This window comes from Notamacropus eugenii, chromosome 1 (assembly GCF_028372415.1).
Source record: "Notamacropus eugenii isolate mMacEug1 chromosome 1, mMacEug1.pri_v2, whole genome shotgun sequence".
NCBI classification, from domain to species: Eukaryota; Metazoa; Chordata; class Mammalia; order Diprotodontia; family Macropodidae; genus Notamacropus; species Notamacropus eugenii.
The window spans coordinates 324,173,818-324,196,294 of record NC_092872.1 but is presented as its reverse complement, the minus strand read 5'-3'; the positions used below and the strand labels follow the sequence as shown (position 1 = coordinate 324,196,294).

Below are 22,477 nucleotides of genomic sequence, written 5' to 3'. Positions count from 1 at the left end.
ACCTGCTGAGACAAATCCAGGAACTATTTGAACACAATTACAAAACACTTTTCTTACAAATAAAGTCAGATCTAAAAAATTGGAAAAATATCTGTTGCTAATGGATAGGCCAAACTTATATAATAACAATGACAATTCTAAGTTAATTTACTTATTCAGGGCCATGCCAATCAAACTATCAAAAATTATTTTATAGAGCTAGAAATAATAGTAACAAAATTCATCCAAAAGAACCAAAGTTCCAGAATATCAAAGGAATTAATGAAAAGAAATGCAAGGGAAGGTGGCCTAGCCATTCCAGATCTTAAATTGTATTATAAAGCAGCAATCATCAAAACTACTTGATACTGGCTAAGAAATAGACTGGTGGATCAGTGGAATAGGTTAAGTAGATAAGACACAGTACTCCATGACTATAGTAATCTACTGTTTGAGAAACTCAAAGATTCCAACTTCTGGGATAAAAACTTGCAATTTAACAAACTGCTGGGAAAACTGGAAAACAGTATTGCAAAAACTAGGCATAGACCAACACCTTGCATCATATACCAAGATAAGGTCAAAATGGGTACATGATTTAGACATAAAGGGTGATACAATAAGCAAATTAGAAGAGCAAGGAATGGTTTATTTGTGAGACCCACGGAGAAGGGAAAGATTTGTGACCAAACAAGAGATAGAGAACATGATGAAATGCAAAATGGATCATTTTGATTACATCAAATTTAAAAGTTTTTGCACAAACAAAGCCAATGCAACCAAGATTAGAAGGGAAACAGAAAGCTAGGAAACAATCTTTATAGCAAGTGTCTCTGTTAAAGGTCTCATTTCTAAAACATATGGGGAACTGAGTCAAATTTATAAGAATACAAGTCATTCCCCAATTAATAAATGGTCTAAGGATATGAACAGGTAGTTTTCAGATGAAGAAATTAAAGCTATTCATGGTCATATGAAAAATGGTCTAAATCACTATTGATTAGAGAAATGCAAATTAAAACAACTCTGAGGTAACACCTCACACCTGTCAGATTGGTTAATATGATAAAACAGAAAAATAATAAATGTTGGAGAAGATATGGGAAAATTGAAACAGTAATGCTTTATTGGTGGCATTGTGAACTGATCCAACCATTCTGAAGAGCAATTTGGAACTATACCCAAAGGGCTATAAAAAATGTGCATACCGTTTGATCTGGCAATACCACTATTAGATCCATATCTCAAAAAGATCATAAAACAGGGAAAAGGACCCACAGGTACAAAAATATTTATAGCAGCTCTTTTTATGGTGGCCAAGAACTGGAAACCAAGGTAATGCCCATCAATCAGAGAATGACTGAACAAGTTATGAGATATATATATGTAGATAGATAGATAGATAGATAGATAGATAGATAGATAGATAGATAGATAGATAGATAATGCAATACTATTGTTCTGTAAGAAATCATAAGCAGATCTCATAAAAATCTAGGAAGACTTACACAAAGTGGTGCTGAGTGAAGTGAACAGAACCCAGAGAACATTGTGCACAGTAATAGCAATGTTGTGCAATGACCAGCTTTGATAGACTTACCTATTCTCAGCAATACGATAATCTAAAACAATTTTAAAAAAACTGATGATGGAGAATGCTAACCACATTCAGAGAAAGAATTGTGGAGTCTGAATGCAGATGAAGTATACTATTTTTGCTCTTTTTTCTTTTTCTTATGGTTTTCCCCTTTTGTGCTGCTTCTTTCATAACATGACTAATGTGGAAATGTTTAATTTGATTGTATATGTATAGCCTATATCAGACTGCATGCTGTCTTGGGGGTGGGAAGGAGAGAGCAGTGGAAAAAAAAATTAGAACTCCAAATCTTTTAAAAGTGAATGTTGACTGTTCCCCATGGCTGCATTAGGCTCAGGCATCTGAGCATGAGCAGCCAATATTGTTCCACAGAGGTACCAGGCAGAGTGCTGATTTTGATATAAGGAATGATGCAGGATTGATAAAAGCATATAACAAAGCTGTTGCATCATTTAAGAATGCTTTTAAGAGTGGTGAAATTTCTGACACTTCAATCAAACAAAAAAGTGATGGACCAAAAAGAAAAAATATTAAGAACAGAAACAAGAAAAAGAGTAATCCAGTCTCACTGAAAACAGTGGAAAGTTAGTGAGGCTTGTTGTGCAGTTTGGTCTGAAGATGGCAACATATATCCAGCTACTATTGCATCAACTGATCTGAAGAGAGGGACATGTGCGGTAGTTTATGCTGGCTGTGGAAATAAAGAATGGAATTTGTCAGATCTTCTTCCAAACAGTGAAGGAGTTTGTGATGAGGAACCTATTCATGAAAATGAAAGTCAAAGTCAGTATTCAATAAATGAAAGTGAAAAATCCTCCACATCACCTGGAAGCAAACAGAATCATATCAAATCCAAAGCTGTTTACTGGAATTCTTATTTCCCTCCTCCACCACCACTTCCTCTCCTGGTGCCAGGACTGGGCAAGCTTGGACTGAAATTCAGTGGTCCACCACCTTTCCTCACAGGCTGGTCCCCACCATTTCCTTCAGGACCACAATTGATTCCCCCACCACCTTCCATGTCTCCCAATTCTCCTGAAGATCACTTGGAAAGGATGTTAATAGCCTGGTACATGAGTGTCTCTCATCATTTCTATCTGGAGCCTTCTGACTAATTTTCTCCTTCATGAGCTTAGGTAACTCTAACGAAGGGGATCAAGGACAGGAGTGCCTTCTGCCAGGGAGACGACTTACCTAGACTGAATTCTATTTATACCCTAAAGAGAAATCAGGTTTCCTAGTTGGATGGAGTCTTGCCCAGATGGCTTGAGTAGAGCTGGAATGCTTCTGACATTCTTTAGGAGGACAGAGGCTTCTTTCTTAGTCAGTCTTTTTACAGAGAAGGAAATATTGCAAATTATTATTAGTAATCAAATAGTAGAGCATGAAAATTAATTTATTTCATTTCCTCTTTGATTCACTGAGATAAAGTCTCCTTAATGAATCACTAACTGGCATGAAAAATACTTCATCAGGGGTTTTTAACATGACAGAAATCATGTGAAGGAAAGAGGGAAACAGGTTATCGATGCATTGATAGGAGCCATTGAGAGCAATTCCCTTTGGCAAGCATACCTTTCAAAGAACAACAGCACAGGGGAAAGAAATGAAAGGAAAGGGTAGACACTCTTTTTCTCAATAACCTACTCCCACTGTGCTGAGCTAAGTACTGTAAGATTCTAGATGAATGATTTTTGGCCCAGGCAGAAAAGTTCTAAGGAGTTAGGGAGCGTCTCCTTATGGAGAGAGTTAATGAAATAATTCTCAATTTGCATAATTCAGGGGAAAATTTAAGGTACTAGTACTAAGGTACTAGTCATAGATCACAATAACCAACACTTAGATTGTGCTGGATATATAATATGGACAGGCCAGAGGCTAAACAAGAGTTTAGATGTGAATAAGAGCTTGCTACAACCCATCATGAAGAGTGAATGTATACAGCTGCCAGATGCTTATCTCACTTTTCTTGTAGAAGACTAAAAAGTCAAAACTAAAAAGATACTTAGAGCTGTGTAATACAGTGGGTAGGGATTGAATCTTTTCCTTTTGTAATTTCTAGTTCTCAATAAAAATTAAATCTCAAACCTAATTGCTTCAAACTGTTAGTTTCTTGTATTTCTGAAGAGTTTTTTTTAAAAAAAATATTTACTAGATACTATTTTCATATTGCTAACAAATTGGTAAGCTGAGGTAATTTAAAACCATACAACTAACACATTTTCTGATCCATACATTTTCGCAACACATTGTCTTAATGCAAATAGTAAAATAAAGTTATAATTGTCCCATTTAAATGACACCAGAATTAATTCAATTCCATCTAGATCTAAATTCCTAAATAGTCATCATCACAGGGGGATTTCCTGGGGGTGGGGTAGGGAGGGAGAAACATATTCTGAATTAGATTTAGGACATATTTTGACCAAATAAAAACTGGGTTTTATAACTACTAATAGCACCATATAAAATCTCAAAAATGTCAGAGCTTTAAGCTTGAGAATTCATTATCATCACTTAACTCATTCTAAAAGTTGCATGCTAACACTACCAGTTCTCTATAAATTTTCCCTATTTACCTTTGAACTAATCAAAAGAGTCTGATCAAATTCTTGCCCACACTTTATTACTTGGAACCCTCATGTTCCCATCCCTCACTTTGGCTTGGGAACCTCCAGAAGCACATCATAAAGAATAACTACATAAAATTTAGCATATATATATATATATATATATATATATATATATATATATATATATATATATATATATATATACACACACATACCAGTAACAGATGTCAAGGCTAAATAGTTAGTTGTTTGGGCTAAAATCCTAAACCTAACAGCTTAATCTTACACTTATATCTTAATCTCAGATGTTCCTATACCAAAGTATTACTTAATAGATCTGGTATTATGCTTACAAAACTTTCGATTATAGGAATTTCCCATTAAGAGAGTAGAGACATAACTAAAGCAAGGGAACAACATTTCCCTAACTTCATGTCAATTCCAGGCAGAAGCTGTGTGTATTGTCAACCGGAAGTTAAAGGCTTAAAGGCTGCCAGGTGTCAGTGGGGGAAATTGAATCAGGAAAATCCTACCACTCAGGAGGAAAAGTTGTTCTCCTAACCTTCCCATGAGATATTGCCCTTTGCAGTTCATATCTGCACCAGGTTTCTGGCATCATGGATCAGTGACTCAGATAGCCTTTTTTGGTATCCACACTTGAAGTTAGACTTAGAACAATAGTCAGTTAATAGTCCCATAAAATCTGAAAATAGGAAGCTCCAATAATCGTCTTTGAATATGACTCTCACTTCACATCTTTAAAGTGAGTTTTAAATAGCCCGCATGCCTTTCTATACTTGTTCCAGTTCCTGACTAAATAATAACATAAAATCTAATTTACCATTAACATCACAAGTTATTGCCCTAATAGATTTGCATGTTTCCCAAGCTTCTCCATCCTCCTCTAACCATGCTCCAGATGAGCATTCAAACACTAACTTCAACTTATGTTTAGGTCATGGAATGAATTCAAATTAAAACAAAAACATTTAATTTTTCCATCAATGCAAAAGTATTCTACAGGTTACCCACCTCTAAGAAACTTTTACTAAATTTATTTCCCCAAATTAAAGACGCCTCTGATTTAGTTTCAGTAATTAATTCAGTCAATTGTATTACTACTCAATTGCTCTTACATAATTCTGAAACATATAAGGACCTTATTCCATACAGATACACCTTTATTACAGTTAACTTTAAATCCCAGCCTTAGTCTATGGGATAATGATTCAGCATTGTGTTTGTATCTTTGTTTCCTTTCCTGTATCTAATTATTCCAATATTATTCAGAAAGAATGTTCTTACTACAAGGGTTTTAGCTTTCACATGGCTATGCAAGAGTAATAATTTACCCAAGTAGGGTATAGAATAACTACCCATTCAGATTGACTGCTTTCCTTGATTATAGAAACTTGACATAAAAAGGAAAAGCAAGGACTTGAATAGATAAAGCATCACAGTTTTGCAAACATGCAGTATTGGTTCCACCTCATAGCCAGAATCAGAAATAGTCATATGGGAAGCATTCCTTTTCAAAGGAACACAATGGGGAAACTGAGCCAGAAGGATCCCAAACCAGACTGAAGCCAGGATTGTCCTTTTGGTTTTTTTTCATGAGGCAAACCTCTACCTGTAACAGTCACATTCTTCTCTGATTAGCAGAATTTGTTATTGTCCCAGAAGCAAATTTCACTAACCAAAAGTTTTACCAGGACTTACATCTCCAATTTAAACTTATCCTCATGCAAAAGTCAATCACTAGAGATCATTTCTACATATTTGAAAATTCTCTCCGAAACAAGTTCTTTGTTTAGGAACGCCATGACTCAAACAAGCTCCTTGAAGCTACTGGGGGCTGTACTTTCTTTGACTAACCCTGAAGACTGCTCTGAGTGGGCAGAATTTCTTCCTTTCCATACAACACACACAGTAATCAATGACTAGCTTTAGGTTTTAGCATTAAAACAGTAACCCCAAATAACTTAGTTAACTATCTTACAACCTGACACACATGCTGGGAGGTGGGCTATATTAAAATGAGGTCTTGAGTACTGACCCAGGTCACCTGACCCTGACCAAAGAGACATCAATTTCCATATTACTTTAACAATAGGAAGGAAACTTCATTTCCCCAGACCTGTCTGGGTAACACTGTGACTTAAGATTAGATCCTAAGAAGTCCTTCTGTAATAATGACTGGACTTTGAAAGGAAAGGGGGATGGAGAATGAGGAGACTGAGAGGACTAGCTCTTTATCTTAAAATACTACCAAGCTTAACCCCAAACTGGCATCATAAAATTCCTTGTCTCTCTTATCTTGTCCTTAATCTTTCAAACCCCATAAAACCTCTAGATAAGCATAATTCACAGTAGGTTTGAATATAAATTTTAGTATCAAGTTACTACAACAACTTCGCTTACACATAGAAATTTGGTAGGCCTTCTAAAAATCATACAAAAGATTTTACAAAACATTTCTTCTTAAGAAAAATATTTCTTTCTTAAAACACTTTACAAAATTCTCTTGAACCTAACTGACAAAAATTACAAGAAAAATTTAAAACAAGGCCTTTGCATAATTACCAAATTTCCTTTCAGAAACTTACTTTTGTAAATGCTTGATTTGTGGCCAAAACAATTTAAACTAAAACTTCTTTTTAAAAAAAGACAAAATTTGGAAGTTTATGAATTCTTAAATTACAATATTTCAAACTAGAATGCCCTAACCGCTTCTTAACCCATCAATCATATTTTTAAACAATGCCTAATATAACTACATTTAGATAAGAGAAATTGCTAAACTAATTGCTTTTTCAACAATATAGCTTACTATATATTTAAAACCTGAAACAACTCATTGTCAATTTAGGTGAATGTATTTCCAAATCACCTTGCACAGAGAATCATTCATCTCATCACCAACATGTGAACACTATACCACTGTATCCACATTTTCATGATAGCCAAAATTTCAAAATGGAAAATCTGCTACAATATTATTATTATTTATTTATAACAGTTGCAAGCTATCAAATTTTTATCACATCCTTTTACAAAAACAATCCATATGCAACAAAATTCAAGTTAAAATTGCTTTAATACCATTTCAATCTCACAGTAGTCTCTCACTTTACAATCTAAGGGAACTTTAGAAATACAGTACAATTTAGAAATACAGTCATATTACATATTAATCAACTTTCCAGAAATTATTGATCTTATTACTTTTGGCATATAAAACTCATTTCAAAGTTATCAGGTATGGAACAATTACCTTAAATTGGAGAGATAATAATAATATTGTGTCTAACATATGCCAGTTCTTGTGTCAAGCACTTTACATTCTTAAATGCCAAATAACAATATGTAAACACTTTAATTACATAAATATATTACATGCTATATAATGTATATATAAAGTCCAATTTTAATAACCTTACTTCTATTTCTTTAAAAAATTTAAAAGTTTGAAATTATGTTAGCTTAAAATGTGCTAAATTAATATTCTAACTGTTCTATTGGGCCCAGGCAAAATAGATCTAAAGAATTGGAACCAAAGCACCTCTAGAGCTTAATAATTAACTGAATAATAATAATTACACATCACAATATATTTACCACAGTCAGTACTCATTTTTAAATTCAGTAGAACTCTCCATAGTTTTGTCTATTAATTTTCCAATCAGGTTACCAATTTTCACTTTCAGGCCCTGAACAACATCCCCAGATTTTCTGAAGATGGGGGAAGGAGTGGTCAAGTGCACATGGGTCCCTATTGTCCACACCCATCTAAACCATTATTTTTTCTTTTCTACCTTGCATACGTTCACTCAAAACTTTCTTTCTTTCTTTCCTAATCTTTACTCGGACTACCTCCATTTTCTTTTACATTAGTTAAATGTCTAACAATTTACATACCAAGAGAGACACATTTCTCCTCTCACACCCTCTACAAAAAAGTCTTTTTTACCCCAATTGGTAAATGGTCAAAGGATATGAACAGGCAATTTTCAGAGGAAGAAATTAAAGATATCTATAGTTATATGAAAAAATGCTCTAAATCACTTTTGATTAGAGAGATGCAAATCAAAACAACTCTGAGGTACTACATCATACCTATCAGATTGGCAAACAAGACAGAACAGGAAGATGATAAATGTTGGAGAGATTGTGGGAGAGTTGGAACACTAATACATCATTGGTGGAGCTGTGAGCTGATCCAAACATTCTGGAGAGCAATTTGGAACTATACCCAAAGGGCTACAAAAATATGCATACCCTTTGACCTAGCAATATCAGTTCTAGGACTGTATCTCCAAGAGATCATAAAAATGGGAAAGGGACCCACATGTACAAAAATATTTATAGCAGTACTCTTTGTGGTGGCCAAAAACTGGAAATCAAGGGAATGCCCATCAATTGGGGAATGGCTGAATAAATTATGGTATATGAATGTAATGGAATACTATTGCACTATAAGAAATGATGAACAGGAAGACTTCAGAGAGCCCTGGAAAGACGTATATGATCTGATGTTGAGCGAAAGGAGCAGAACCAGGAGAACTTTGTGTACAGCAACAACCACAATGTGTGAGTTTTTTCTGGTAGACTTGGAACTTCGTAACAATGCAAGGACTTAAAAAAATTCCCCATGGTCTTCTAAGGCAAAATGCCATCCATATCCAGAGAAAGATCTATGGAATTCAATCACAGAATGTAGCAGATCATTTTTTTGTGTGTATATTGCATTTTGTTTGTTAGATGATTTCTCCCATTCATTTTAATTCTTCTACATAGCATGACTACAGTGAAAATGTATTTAATAGGAATGTATGTGTAGAACCTATATAAAACTATATGCCATCTCAGAGAGGGAGGGGGGAGAGAGGAAAAAATAATAATCTAAGTTATATGGTAGTGATTGTAGAACACTGAAAATAAATAAAATTAGTTTTTAAAAAAGTCTTTTTTAAATTCTGAAGTGATAATTTTTGACAATTTTTTAATTTTTAGTTTTCAACATTCATTTCCACAAGATTTTGAGTTCCAAATATTCTCCTCATCTCTCCCCTCCCCCCACCCCAAAACGCCATGCATTCCAATTACCTCTTCCCCCAATCTGCTCTCCCTTCTATCATACCCCTCTCTTCCCTTATCCCCATCTTCTCTCTATTCTTGTAAGACAAGATAAATTTCTATACCCCATTACCTGTATTTCTTATTTCCCGGTTGCATGCAAAAACAATTCTCAACATTCATTCCTAAAACTTTGAATTCCAACTTCTCTCCCTTCCTCCCTCTCCACCCATCCCCACTGAGAAAGCAAGCAATTCAATATAGGCTATACATGTGTAGTTATGCAAAAGACTTCCATAAAAGTCATGTTGTGAAAGATTAACTATATTTTCCTCCATCCTATCCTGCCCCCATTTATTCTATTCTCTCTTTTGACCTTGTCCCTCCTCAAAAGTGTTTACTTCTAATTCCTCCCACCTCTCATTTGCCCTCCCTTCTATCATCCCCTGCACAGCCCACCTGTCCCCTTCTCCCTTACTTTCCTGTAGTGTAATTTAGATTTTCGTACTCAATTGAGTGTGCATGTTATTCCCTCCTTAAGCCAAATGTGATGAGAGTAAACTTCACTTTTCCCCTCAAATCTCCCCCCTTTTCCCCTTCATTGAAAAAACTTTTCCTTGCCTCTTTTATGAGAGATAATTTGCCCCATTCCATTTTTCCCTTTCCCCTCCCAATATATTCCTCTCTCACGCCTTAATTTTATTTTTTTTTAGATATCAGTCCTTCCCATTCAACTCACACTGTGTCCTCTGTCTATATGGATGTAATCCCTCCAACTATCCAAATACTGAGAAAAGTTTCAAGAGTTACAAATATTGCCTTTCCATGTAGGAATGTAAACAGTTCAAGTTTAGTAAGTCCCTTATGATTTCTCTCTCCTGTTTACCTTTTCATGCTTCTCTTGATTCTTGTGTTTGAAAGTCAAATTTTCTATTCAGCTCTGGTCTTTTCAAGGTCAAGAATGCTTGAAAGTCCTCTGTGTCATTGAATAACCATTTTTTCCTCTCAAGTATTATACTCAGTTTTGTTGGATAGGTGATTCTTGGTTTTAATCCTAGTTCCTCTGACTTCTGGAATATCATCTTCCAAGCCCTTTAGATCCCTTAATGTAGAAGGTGTTGGATCTTGTGTTGTCCTAATTGTATTTTCACAATATTTGAATTGTTTCTTTCTCACTGCTTGCAATATTTTCTCCTTGACCTGGGAATTCTGTGATTTGGCTACAATATTCTTAGGAGTTTTTCTTTTTGGATCTCTTTCAGGAGGTGATTGGTGGATTCTTTCAATATTTATTTTACCCTCTGGTTCTAGAATATCAGGGCAGTTTTTCTTGATAATTTTATGAAAGATGATGTGTAAGCTCTTTTTTTGATCATGGCTTTCAGGTAGTCCCATAATTTTTAAATTATCTCTACTGGATCTATTTTCCAGGTCAGTAGTTTTTCCAATGAAATATTCCACATTGTCTTCCATTTTTTTCAATCTTTTGGTTTTGTTTTGTAATTTCTTGGTTTCTCATAAAGTCATTAGCTTCCATCTGCTCCATTTTAATTTTGAAAGAACTATTTTCTTCAGTGAGCTTTTGAACCTCCTTTTCCATTTGGCCCATTCTGCTTTTGAAAGCATTCTTCTCCTCATTGGCTTTTTGGACCTCTTTTGCCATTTGGGTTAATCTATTTTTAAAGATGTTATTTTCTTCAGCATTTTTTAGGTCTCCTTTAACAAGCTATTAACTTTTTTTATTATTATTATTTTCTTGCATCACTCTCATTTATCTTCTCAATTATTCCTCCACCTCTCTTCCCTGATTTTCAAAATCCTTTTTGAGAGCTTCCATGGCCTGAGACCATTGTATATTTTTTGGAGGTTTTGGATGCAGAAGCCTTGACTGTTATGTCTTCCTCTGATAGTATGCTTTGTTCTTCCTCTTTCAAAAGGAAAAGAAAATACCTGTTCACCAAAAAAAGTAACCTTCTTTAGTCTTATTTTTTTCCCTTTTTTGGGTATTTTCCCAGCCAGTTCCTTGACTTTTGAGCCCTTTGTCAAGTGGAAGGTATACTCTAGGGACCTGTAAGTTCTCAGTTCCTCCGAGGTGGCACAATCAAGGGAGAAGAGTTTTCTCCTCTCATGGCCTGTGCTCTGGTTTGGGAACAACCACAATTTTTCTGCCCAGGATCTGTGAGTGGAATTCCCTCTCCAGAGCTTCCACCAGCTCCACCATGTCAGTGTTCCTCCTCACCCCAGAACTGCCACTCAGAACTAAGACCCAAATCAGCTATTCGATTCTCCCAATGTCTTTAGGCCAAGGGCTCCAAAAATGGATGCTGCTGCCACCCTGGGCCCTGGGCTAGGGCTGGACTCTGCTCCCTTCTCACCTAAGTGAAAGAGCTTTCTCACTGAACTTTGAAGCTCTCTTTGGCATTTGTGGATTGAGAAATCTGGGAACCGCAGCTGCTGACTGTGATTCTGCACCCTGAAGCCTGTTCAAGTCCTGTCCATGCCACACAGCCAAGGCTGGGCTGTGTGCCACTCTGAGCCCAGTGTAATAGACCTCTCTTGTCAGCCTTCCAGGCTGTCTTGGGCTGGAAATCTCTTTCAGTCTGTTGTTTTGTGGCTTCTGCTGCTCTAGAATTTGTTTAGAGTCCATTTTTACAGGTATTTTGTGGGCTATAGAGGTAGAGCTAGAGCAGATCTGTCCTTCTACTCCACCATCTTGGCTCCAACCCTCCCCCCCGATAATTTTTTAAAGATGGAAAAACCTCTTATTTTTTTCAATTTTAGACACATTATCTGATATCAGATACATTGACTTAATTTGTACATAAATTACAGACTTTGGCTTTGAGATCTAATTAAATCTGAATTCAATACTCTCAGTCTTTCACTCTAGACTGCTTGCTTGAGATTTTTTTGCTTGCCAATTTTGCACCAACTTCTAGCAGAGTTTAATAAATTCTAAACTATCTTAACCATTAAATTAAAAGGGACACATTTCACTTTTCACATTTCTAAATACAACCAGAATGAATTCAATTACTTTTTGGTTGTGTCCCATTACACAAAACTTTTCCTTTAGGTGAGGCAAGAAATGGCTAAATGCTATTCAGTCTGCCTTTCCCTGATCTGAGGGGAAAAGATTCCTTCCTTTCTTTTTCTTTTTTCTCTTTTCATTCAAAACTTGGCCAGAGTTAGAATGAGAGGGAGAAAGAAAGATTTTTTTCTTAAAAATCTCTCACCACAAAACATTTCACAAACACCCACAGACAAGATATTTGATAAAGCATTATAGAGTGCACACCAATTTAGAAACCAATTTAGAATTCAAATTCAGACCAGTCAAAAATTCAGTTGTAATTTACTCTGACTTCTAGTCAATTTCAAAATGATCCTTCCCAGAATCTAGATTCACTTCTCCCCTCTTCCCATTCTTCTCTTCTCTCTTCCTTGAAAGGCCCTTCCTCTTAGGACAGGTCTCTCAGAAGCAGATGAGGGAGGAGTAATGAAAGAGTTTTAGCTAGTATTCATCCTTATGGGCTTTTTTGGAAGAATACTTGAAGGAATTCATCCTACCAGTACCATTTTTTTTCTTAGAGCTCCCATTTCCTATTCTAGGCCATCCTTACTTCTGAACCCAGAATTTGAGATGTGACAAAGCAGTGTTCAGATCCTGCATTTTCCTGCGGTTGCTCAGGTTACCTGACTTACTCTGCTTTTGGCTGTTCTGGCTTGATCTCTTATTATTTTACCTGAGTTCCTGCATTCACAATGATTTCAAACAGTTCTGGGGAAGTTAGAAGTCTGAAGAGGGGAAACTTACCTGCAGATGTTCAGGTTGTTGGAAACCAATGCAGTGTGCCTCCTGTTCTCTATAGTGAGTTTCCCTTCTTCTGATACTGGAAATCCCGGATGAGCCCCCAAGTTGTGAGAAACATGTTCACTTTAAACAAAGAACAATACTTGTTGTGAAATTAGGAAAGCTTTTATTGATTTTTGTGTTCATTCCCCCTGAATGAATGGGCAGTTCCTAATGGGATGCTGCATTTGTTCAGACCCATGCAAGCCTTTTTATGTTGTTCCCAATTCGAATTTCCCACCTTGTTCTCCATTGGCTAGATACAGCCTCCTGAACTTCTTGCTTCATGTTTTCTTCCCTGATAGGTTCCCCTTCAAACAGCTCATTAAGCATGCATACAAGCTTCTGACTTTTTTACCTGATCAGAAGCCTGGTTCTGCTCTGATTAGAACCAGTCAGCTCTATCACTCAAAGTGGGGAGGAGTTTTAATCCTGAGGAAATATAATTCCTTCTTTTGTTTCCCACAAGTATGCAACGCAATTTATTTGATGTGCTCATTAGCATATCTCATGGACAAATGGGTCTGGTATCACATATAGTTTAGCATTTTTGTCTAGCCTGTTATAAAAATTATTAGAATTCTCATCCTCTTCTTACATTGTCTCCTGAAACTTATTTCAGTTTGTTGAACTTGCTGCACAAATATTTATACCTTCAAGAAAAAATTATCTGGCCTACTATAATCTGCTGTAATTATCAGGTTTATTGGGGTCCCATTATAGGTCATATAAAGGCCAACTGGGAAGACCTCTAAGATCAGGGACTCTCTCTTCTACTGGTGCTAATCTATTAGCTGCCTCTATGACCACTTGTCTTTCATTCAGGGAGAGCAGTCACCATTAAATTGGTTACAGCTTTCTAAGTAGAATTGTAACCTTTAAATATAGCATTAAAATGATCTATTACTGCTCCTGGATCATCCTCAAACCTAGGACATTGCTTCTCCAGGTGGAGAGAAGAAAAGAGAAAGAGAAAGATTTTCATAATCTAATGAAAATTACATTATCTTGACTAGACAAAAGGGAAATGCTTTTAGATGATCTAATTGCTTTTTTGTTTTCTATTTTCCCTGGCTTGTTTAAGGGAATCCATTTAGCAATAATGTTTTTGCTCTTCATAGTTCCCCTTATGTGTAAAAATTCTTAAGCTGCTTCATGGTTTAAGTCTTTCAGTTTAATTTCTAACTAGGTCTTTTGAGTGATAACAAGCCCCATGTCCTGTGAGGATTTGATATTCATTGTTATGCAGCTTGAGATTGGTAGACAGACCCCTAATATATCAAACCCTGAGTTGGCCAGAAATTGTAATTTATTTCCCTAGTCTACTTCCAGAAATCTCTATCAATTAGAACACATTCCACTGATTACCCTACTGTGAGAGTAGCCAATTACTAAAAGCTGCAGCACATTGAAAACAGTCAAAACAAACATAAAACATATTATCCTTACCAGGAGATCTAACTGTTAGAAATAGAAAGAGAATCAATACAGTCAGAGTCCCCAACAGAAAGTTCCTGCTTATGGACAAAGCTCCCCACTTGGGCCAACAAAGATATGGGGAGTTTTCTGATAAAAATCTAGGGTACAGAAGTTTGGTCCCTTTGTTGGTCACCAAGCCATAGTGAATAAAAACCCAAGAGACAGAGTTTCTGGGCATTAATAATCAATTTATTAATTAAGCTAGACAAAAATCCATAAATAGTACTTTCTCTCAGTAAACAAAGATGCCAAGGGAGAGGTTGATACACCTTAAATCAGGGATGTTCCTTCTGATAGGAAATTCCCCTGACAAGTGAAACTTGACTGTAATTGATGAATATTTAATAAGGAGGTGGGCTGCAAAATCTTTAGCTTCTATTGTTGAGAACATGGCTTGATCATGAGACTTAGAAACCTCCAGCAATCTGGGCAGGGGGAAATCATTTTAATCTAGACCCTTCTGGCTAGTTTTCCCCTTCATGAAGTTAGGGTCACCCTAAACTCTAATGAAGGAGCTCCTTCCCCCAGGGAGAGGACTCACCTAGACTGGATTCTATTTATACCCTAAAGAGAAATCAGGATTCCTGGTTGGGTGGGATCCTGCCCAGATACCTTGAGCAGAGCTGGAATGTTTCTGACATTCTTTAGGAGGAGAGAGAGACTTCTCATATATGTCTTTATGTGTGTGTTCATCCTTCATTGCCAAAGAAGACCATGCCATTAGAGAAATAATGACATAACTTGCACTTGACTTTGTTTTGAGTGAGGGAGGGCTGTGCAGGTCACCAGCCTCACTTCTCCTCCAGAGCCATCTGAATCCAGTAACCAGATATTCATCAAGATGATTGGAGTTGATCCAGGATGAGGCAATTGGGGTTGTGACTTGCCCAAGGTCACACAGCTAGGGTGTCAAGTGTCTCAGGTGAGAATTGAACTCAGGTCCTCCTGACTCCTGCACTGGTGCTCTATCCACTGTACTACCACAGCAACAATGGTGCATAAGTGAAGCATTAATCAAGCTCATCAATTCCCTTTCAGAATTCTCATCTCTCCAGTCTTCAAATAGTATTACGTGGTTTAGGATTGATTTCCATTTTTTTCTCTTCATGTTTCTAGTTCTTTTGAATCATATAATCATGAATGAAAGGCTTAGTAGTCATGGTGTAGCTTTTTACAAATTTCAAATAGCAGTCACCAAATCCTAGAAAGGTGGCCATCTTTTTCATATTATCATTCCCTGCTGAGTTACTATATTGTGAAACTGAAAATTGATACCCTACTTTAATCTCATATTAATTATTTATTGAAGAGAGGATTCTGGGAAGATGGCAGAGTAGGTCAGAAAATTCTAAGCTCCCGGATTTCCTCCACAAACAATGCAAAACAGAACCTCAGGGTGAATGTAGATCAACAAAAATAAACAAGAGTTGTGGCAGAACAGAGGTTCTCCTGGAACAACTGGAGAAGATCCAAAGAAAGATTCTAGGAGGGGGGTTCAGCCTGAGTGAAGTACAAATGCCTCCAGGTTATCTCAGCTGAAATAACAAACAATAAGCCCTTGGGGGAACTGAGTTGGGAGGTAGCCTCAGTCTCAGCCACAGGAATTCTCACCTCACAGATAGTGTAGGGGGTCAGACACTTGAGCAGTGGAAGATTGAAGGAATCTCTGCTGCCAGGGATGCCAGGTTCAGTTGTGCTGCTGAGATACAATCCCAAGTGAGAAGGAATCATCACAAGACTGGTGAGTACGGAAGCAATAGGGTGGGAATACTGCTGGCTATGGGCACTTACAGGAAAGCTGAGTTCTTGGTTTTGGTTTCAGGCCAGAAGGGAGAATTGAAGGAGATATCCACTGGAGGGTCCTCAAGGAGCAAGAGCATTTCCAGTACAGTGTGCCTGGTGGCCCTAGCTGTGGCTTGGAGCAGAAAAGGAGTACAGAGGCCAAGGACAAAACTCAAAAAACAATATCCCCCTCCTAGCTTTCCAGTTTTCTTGCACTTTGCTCACTGACACATAGTCTTTAATACAGTAACACTGGCCTCTTGTTCTATGAACAAGATTCTCCATCTCTCAGCTCAAAGCATTTTCTCTAGCTATTCTCTATTCCCAGAATATGTCCATCCTCTGCTCTAAATAGTAACCTCCCTGGCTTCCTTTAAATTCCAATTAAAATCTTAACTTCTACAGAAAACCTTCTCCAGCCCCTCTTAATTTCCTCTTTGACCTGGGAGCTCTGGAATTTGGCTAAGAGTTTTCATTTGGGGATCTTTTTCAGGAGGTAATTGTAGATTCTTTCCTTTTCTATTTTATCCTCTGGTTCTAGTATATCAGGGGAGTTTTCCTTGATAATTTCTTGAAATATGATGAAATAGGCTTTTTATTTTAAATCATGATTTTCAAGTTGTCCAATAACTCTTAAGTTATCTCTCCTGGGTTGATTTTCTAGGTGAATTGTTTTTCCAACATTTTTTTCTATTTTTCATTCTTTTGACTTTATTTTATTGTTCCTTAAAGTCTTAAGCTTCTTTTACCTTCCCTAATAATGAAAAAAGTTCTTTTAATAAATAAAATTCTTAGGAGTTATATGTATCACCTTCCCATATAAAAATATAAACAGTTTAATTTGTGTCCCTTATGATTTCTTATTCATGTTTACCTTCATTAGCTTCAATTTGCCCAAATCTACTTTTTAAGAAATTATTTTCTTCAATAAGATTATATACATCTTCTTTTTCCATTTGGTCAATTCTGCTTTTTAAGTTCTTTTTTGTTCCTTTTTTACCATTAGATCAATTTTTTTAAGGTATTAATTTTCAAAGTATTTTTGATGCATCTCCTACCAAGCTGTTGATTTTCTTTCCATAATTTTCTTGCATGACTCTCATTTCTTTTCCCAATTTTTGTTATATTACTGTTATCTCCTTCTTTAACTTTCCAGGAATTCTTGCTGGTTATGGGTCCAATTAGAATTTTTCTTTGAGACTTTTTTGGTAGCCATTTTCACATTGTTGTCATCTTCTGAGTATATGGTTTGATCTTTCCTGCCACCAGAGTAGCTTTTAAGGGTCAAATTCTTTTTCTGTTGTTTGCTCATATTTCCAACCTATTTCTTGACTTCAAATTTTATGTTAGTTGGGCTCTGTTCACCTGTGGATGGGAAGGCACTATCCTAAGCTTTAGGTTTTTTCATGCAGCTTTTTTCCAAGCTAGTTTTAGGGGTCTGCAAGTTTTTGGTGCTTCCAAGGTTGTGTGATCCTGGGAGAGGAATGATCCACTGCTCTCCTGGTCTGCACTCTGTCCTTTACTCAAGAAGGGTCCTGGACTCCTGCAGCCACAAATGTTCCTCTTTGCTTTGGAACTGTGACTAGGGTCCCTCACCACCAGGGCTCCTCTCCAACCCAGAACTGTGATCCAGATTGCCTAAGGCAATAGAACTGCCGATCAATGCCAACTGTACCTAGTACCAGCACAGGGTCCCCTGCAATCTCTTTCTGGCCAGTTGTCTACTGCACATACCTTCCCCCACACCCTGTCTCCAGGATGAGACCACTTGAAGCTGCTGCTGCTGTGGCTGTCATTGCTGCAGCTGCAAGTGTGGGTTGAAGACAGACCACCAGCCCAATGTCACAGACTTCTCCTGCTGCCCTCCCAGGTTTTCTCAGGTCAGGAAAATGTCTCATCCCAACCTTTTGTTGGCTCTGTTGCTCTAAAATTTTATTTCAAAACTTATATTCAAGTTGTTTGGAGTAAAATGTTAGGAGAGTGCAGCTCAATGGCTTCCCCTAATCCTCCAGAGGTAGAGGTAGTTGTTCTACCCTCCCCTTTTTTCTTTTCTTCACATTCTATGTACATCAGTGATACTCTTATCATTCTTTCTTTTACTTGTGTTATCACTATCACTAATCTTCTTCTCCCTCTACCTATCCCCCGAATAAAGGAGTCTTCCGTGTAATAAATAATCATAGTCATTGAGAAGAAATCCATACACTGACCATGTCTAAAAATTCATGTTTCATTCTGTATCAGAAGTCTACCACTTCTCTTTCAAGAGATAGAAAACAAACTTCACCACTGGTCCTTGGAGTCATGTTGGTCATTGCAAAGACCAAAGTCTTTCAAAGTTAAGTGTCTCTACAATGTTGTTGTTATATAGATTGCTCTTCTCATACAGTTCTTTCCATGTTTATCTGGATCTCCTCCTTTTGTCATTTCTTACAGTACAGAAACTTTGCATTCATATACAATATTGAGTTTAGCCCTTCCCCAACTGATGATCCCTTAGTTCCACTTAGTTTCTATTTCTTTTGGTATTTAAGTTGTATTATTGGGCACATTTGTCAGCACATTAGATAGAGTGCTGACTCTGGAGTCCAAAAGACCTGAGTTCAAATACAGCCTCAGATACTTTCTAGCTGTGTGACCCTGGTCAAGTCACTTAACCCTGTTTGCCTCAGTTCCTCATCTGTAAAATGAACTGGAGAAGGAAATGGAAGAATAAGCCAGTATCTTTGCCAAGAAAATCCTGAATAGGATCATGAAGAGTCAGACATGAATGAAAGTGATATTATGCCAATCCTTGTTTTTTAAGAGTTTATTTAGTTTTATATTTACCTTTTGTTTTTAAAAATAAACTAGTTTCTCTAAGAAAAAGTGGTCAACCATCACATTGCCAACCTGTTGTAATTTGTACCCTTGTGCAAATGGTGGCAAAGGGAAAGGAAATAGGTGAAAAAGTATACAAGAGTACAGAGAAATTTTTTCATTGCTAAATACTCAGAGTTTAACAAATGAGACTTTATTGGCATATTTTTATAGTTTTCCCAAAGCAGTAGACAATATGGATCTTGATTAGTCCAAGACAAACAAGCTTAGTAATTTTGTTTGAGTGACAGATTGATTGGTATTTGTTGTTCTTCGACCATTCAGAAATGTTTGATTATGGTCTATGGATCATAGTATGCCAAATCCTTTTGTCCTCTACTATCTCTTGAAGTTTGTCCAAGTTCATGTTCATTGTTTCCTTGACATGATCTCTTCATCTCATTCTCTGCCGTCCCCTTTTCCTTTTGCCTCCAGCCTTTTCCAACATCAGGGTCTTTTTCAATGAGACCTGTTTTTTCATTATGTGGTCAAAGTATTTAAGCTTCAGCTTCAATATTGGACATTTCAGTCAATAGTTTGAAGTACTGTCTTTAAGTATTGACTAAATTGATTTCCTTGCCATCCAAGGGACTCTCAAAATTCTTCTCTGGCACCACAATTCAAAAACATAGGTTCTGTGGTATTCAGCTTCCATAATGGTCCAACTATCATAGCCATACATTTCTACCAACAATTTCAGATATGCAAATGATTACCACTCTGATGGTAGAAAGGGAAGAGGAATTAAGAAATTACCTCTTGATGAGGGTTAAAGAGGAGAATGGAAAAACTACCTTTAAATTTAACATTAAAAACTAAGATCTTGACAACTGGTCACATCACTTCTTGGCAAATTAAGGGAGAAGAAATGTAAGCAGTGTGCTCAAAACTTCAGCCACGAAATTAAATGATATTTGTTTCTTGCAAGGAAAGCTATAGCAAATCTGGACAGCATACTAAAAAGCAGAGTCATCACCTTGCTGACAAAGGTACATATAATCAAAGCTATGATTTTTCCAGTAGCAATGTAGTGACTGAATCAGCAGCTGCTTCTAGAAGTCTCAGTCCACAGAGAGTAAGAGGGCCAATAAACTGGTCAGAAGGAGATTACAGGGAACTTTTTGCTAGCACTGAGGCAGGGACTTTACCCATACTCAAATCCAGATTACATTCCTGGATGGCAATCCCAAGGCAAGAAGGAACACTAGCATAGCAGAGCTTGTGACCACAGTGGAGGGGGGAATCTCATAGTTCCAGAGCAGAAGAGAGTGCTAGGATCAAAGCACAGGAGAGTAATAGACACCTTTCCTGAGATCATATCACTTTGGAAGAACTGAAAATTCATAGGTCCCTAGAAGTATCTCTGAAAACAGCTGCACAAAATCTCTAAAGCTTCCACCCTGGAAGAAGAGCCCTACTTTAATGAACAGTTAAAAGTCAAGTAACAGACTGAGGAAATGATCAAACAATGGGGAAAAAACTCTGACTATAGAAAGTTAGAAGGAAGATCAAAATACACATTCAGAAGAATACAACAAATTCTAAGCTCCTACATCGAAAACCTCCAAGAAAAATGTGAATTGGTTTCAGGCCATGAAAGAGCTCAAAAAGAATTTTTAAAATTAAGTAAGAGAGGCAGAGGAAAAAATGGGTGGGGAAATGAGAGTGATGCAGGAAAATCATGAAAAACAAGTCAACAGCTTGGTAGAGGAGACACAAAAAATACTAAAGAAAATAGCCCTAAAAAAACACACTAGGCCAAATGGTAAAAGAGTTCCAAAAAAGTCAACGAAGAGAAGAATGCCTTTAGAAGCAGAATTTGCCAAATGGAGAAAGGGGTCCAAAAGATGACTGAAGAAAATAATTCCTTAAAAATTAGAATGGAGATTTGGAACTTATGGAAGCGATTGTTGAAAACTGAAAACAAATAAATTAATAAAAAAGTAAAAGTAAAGGAAAAAGTAAAAGAAAAAAATTAGATTGGAGCAAATGGAAGCTAGTGACTTTATGAGAAATTGAGAAATAATAAAACAATACTAAAATAATGAAAATTAGAAAACAAGGTGAACCATCTCATTGGAAAAAACAATTGACCTGGAAAATAGATCCAGGAGAGATAATTTTAAAAATATTGGACTTCCTAAAAGCCATGATCAAAAAAAGAGCCTAGGCACCATCTTTCAAGAAATTATCAAAGAAAAGTGCCCTGAGATTCTAGAACTTTAGAGAGTAAAGTAGAAATTGAAAGAATCCACTGATCATCTCCTGAAAGAGATCCCAAAATATTATAGGCTCCAAGGAATATTATATCCAAATTCCAGAGTTCCTAAGTCAAGGGGAAAAATATTGCAAGCAATCAGAAAGAAACAATTCATGGGAACCACAGTCAGGATAATACAAGATTAAGCACCTTCTACATTAAAAGACTGGAGGGCTTGGAATATGATATTCCAAAGGGCAAAGGAGCTAGGATTACAACCAAGAATACCCAGCAAGAATACCCAGAGTATAATTCCTTAGGGGGAAAAATTGACATTCAGTGATACAGAGGACTGTATCGCCAAGGCAATATTCACAGCACTAATGGTGACTATGAATATGCCAGCATAGTTCTGAATCACAAAGTATAATAGACTCTCCAGAGACAGAAGAAAAACATTTATTCAGACACCAGAAAGCCAAATGTATCATAGTAACCAAAAAGTGAATACACATTAGCACTGCAAGGGAAAAAGCCATTCCCAAGCCTCCCTCCACCTCCAATAGTGGGTGCCTCCCACAAACACTCACAAGACTAGCTGTGTCTGCCTGTGTCCTCTCTCTTCCTTCCCTAACCACTCTCACCAACTTCCTCTCGGTTCTGCTCTACCCTTTCTGTTCCACTCATTCAGCAAGTTTCTTCCACCACATGTGACTTACAATTCTATGTGATTTAAGCAGGTCACATGCACCTATTAATAAATGGGAAAGATCTTCCCTTTCAAATTACCATTCCATTCAGTCCCAAGATCTTTCATATTCATTACATAGGTCAGTGGGTCAACTGATATCAACAGAACTGTAACAGTGATAACAGAAAATAAACCTATAAAACAATACCTTAGGCAACTGATATCAACAGAACTTTACAACGATATAAAAGGGATCACACAAAATAAGCACCTAAAGCAATATCTTAGGGTGGGTCTTGTGCACAAGCACCCCATCATTCTCCCCTAGAACAAATGGGGCCTAAAATTTTGGGGTAAAGGGCAAAGGTCTCTTCTTCTATAGCTACTT

General features: G+C 36.8%; 1 pseudogene; it reads left to right on the top strand.

Moving 5' to 3' along the window:
* Nucleotides 1-1,894: 1,894 nt before the first annotated feature.
* On the top strand, nucleotides 1,895-2,762 carry LOC140525555 (survival of motor neuron protein pseudogene; annotated as a pseudogene).
* Nucleotides 2,763-22,477: the final 19,715 nt, after the last annotated feature.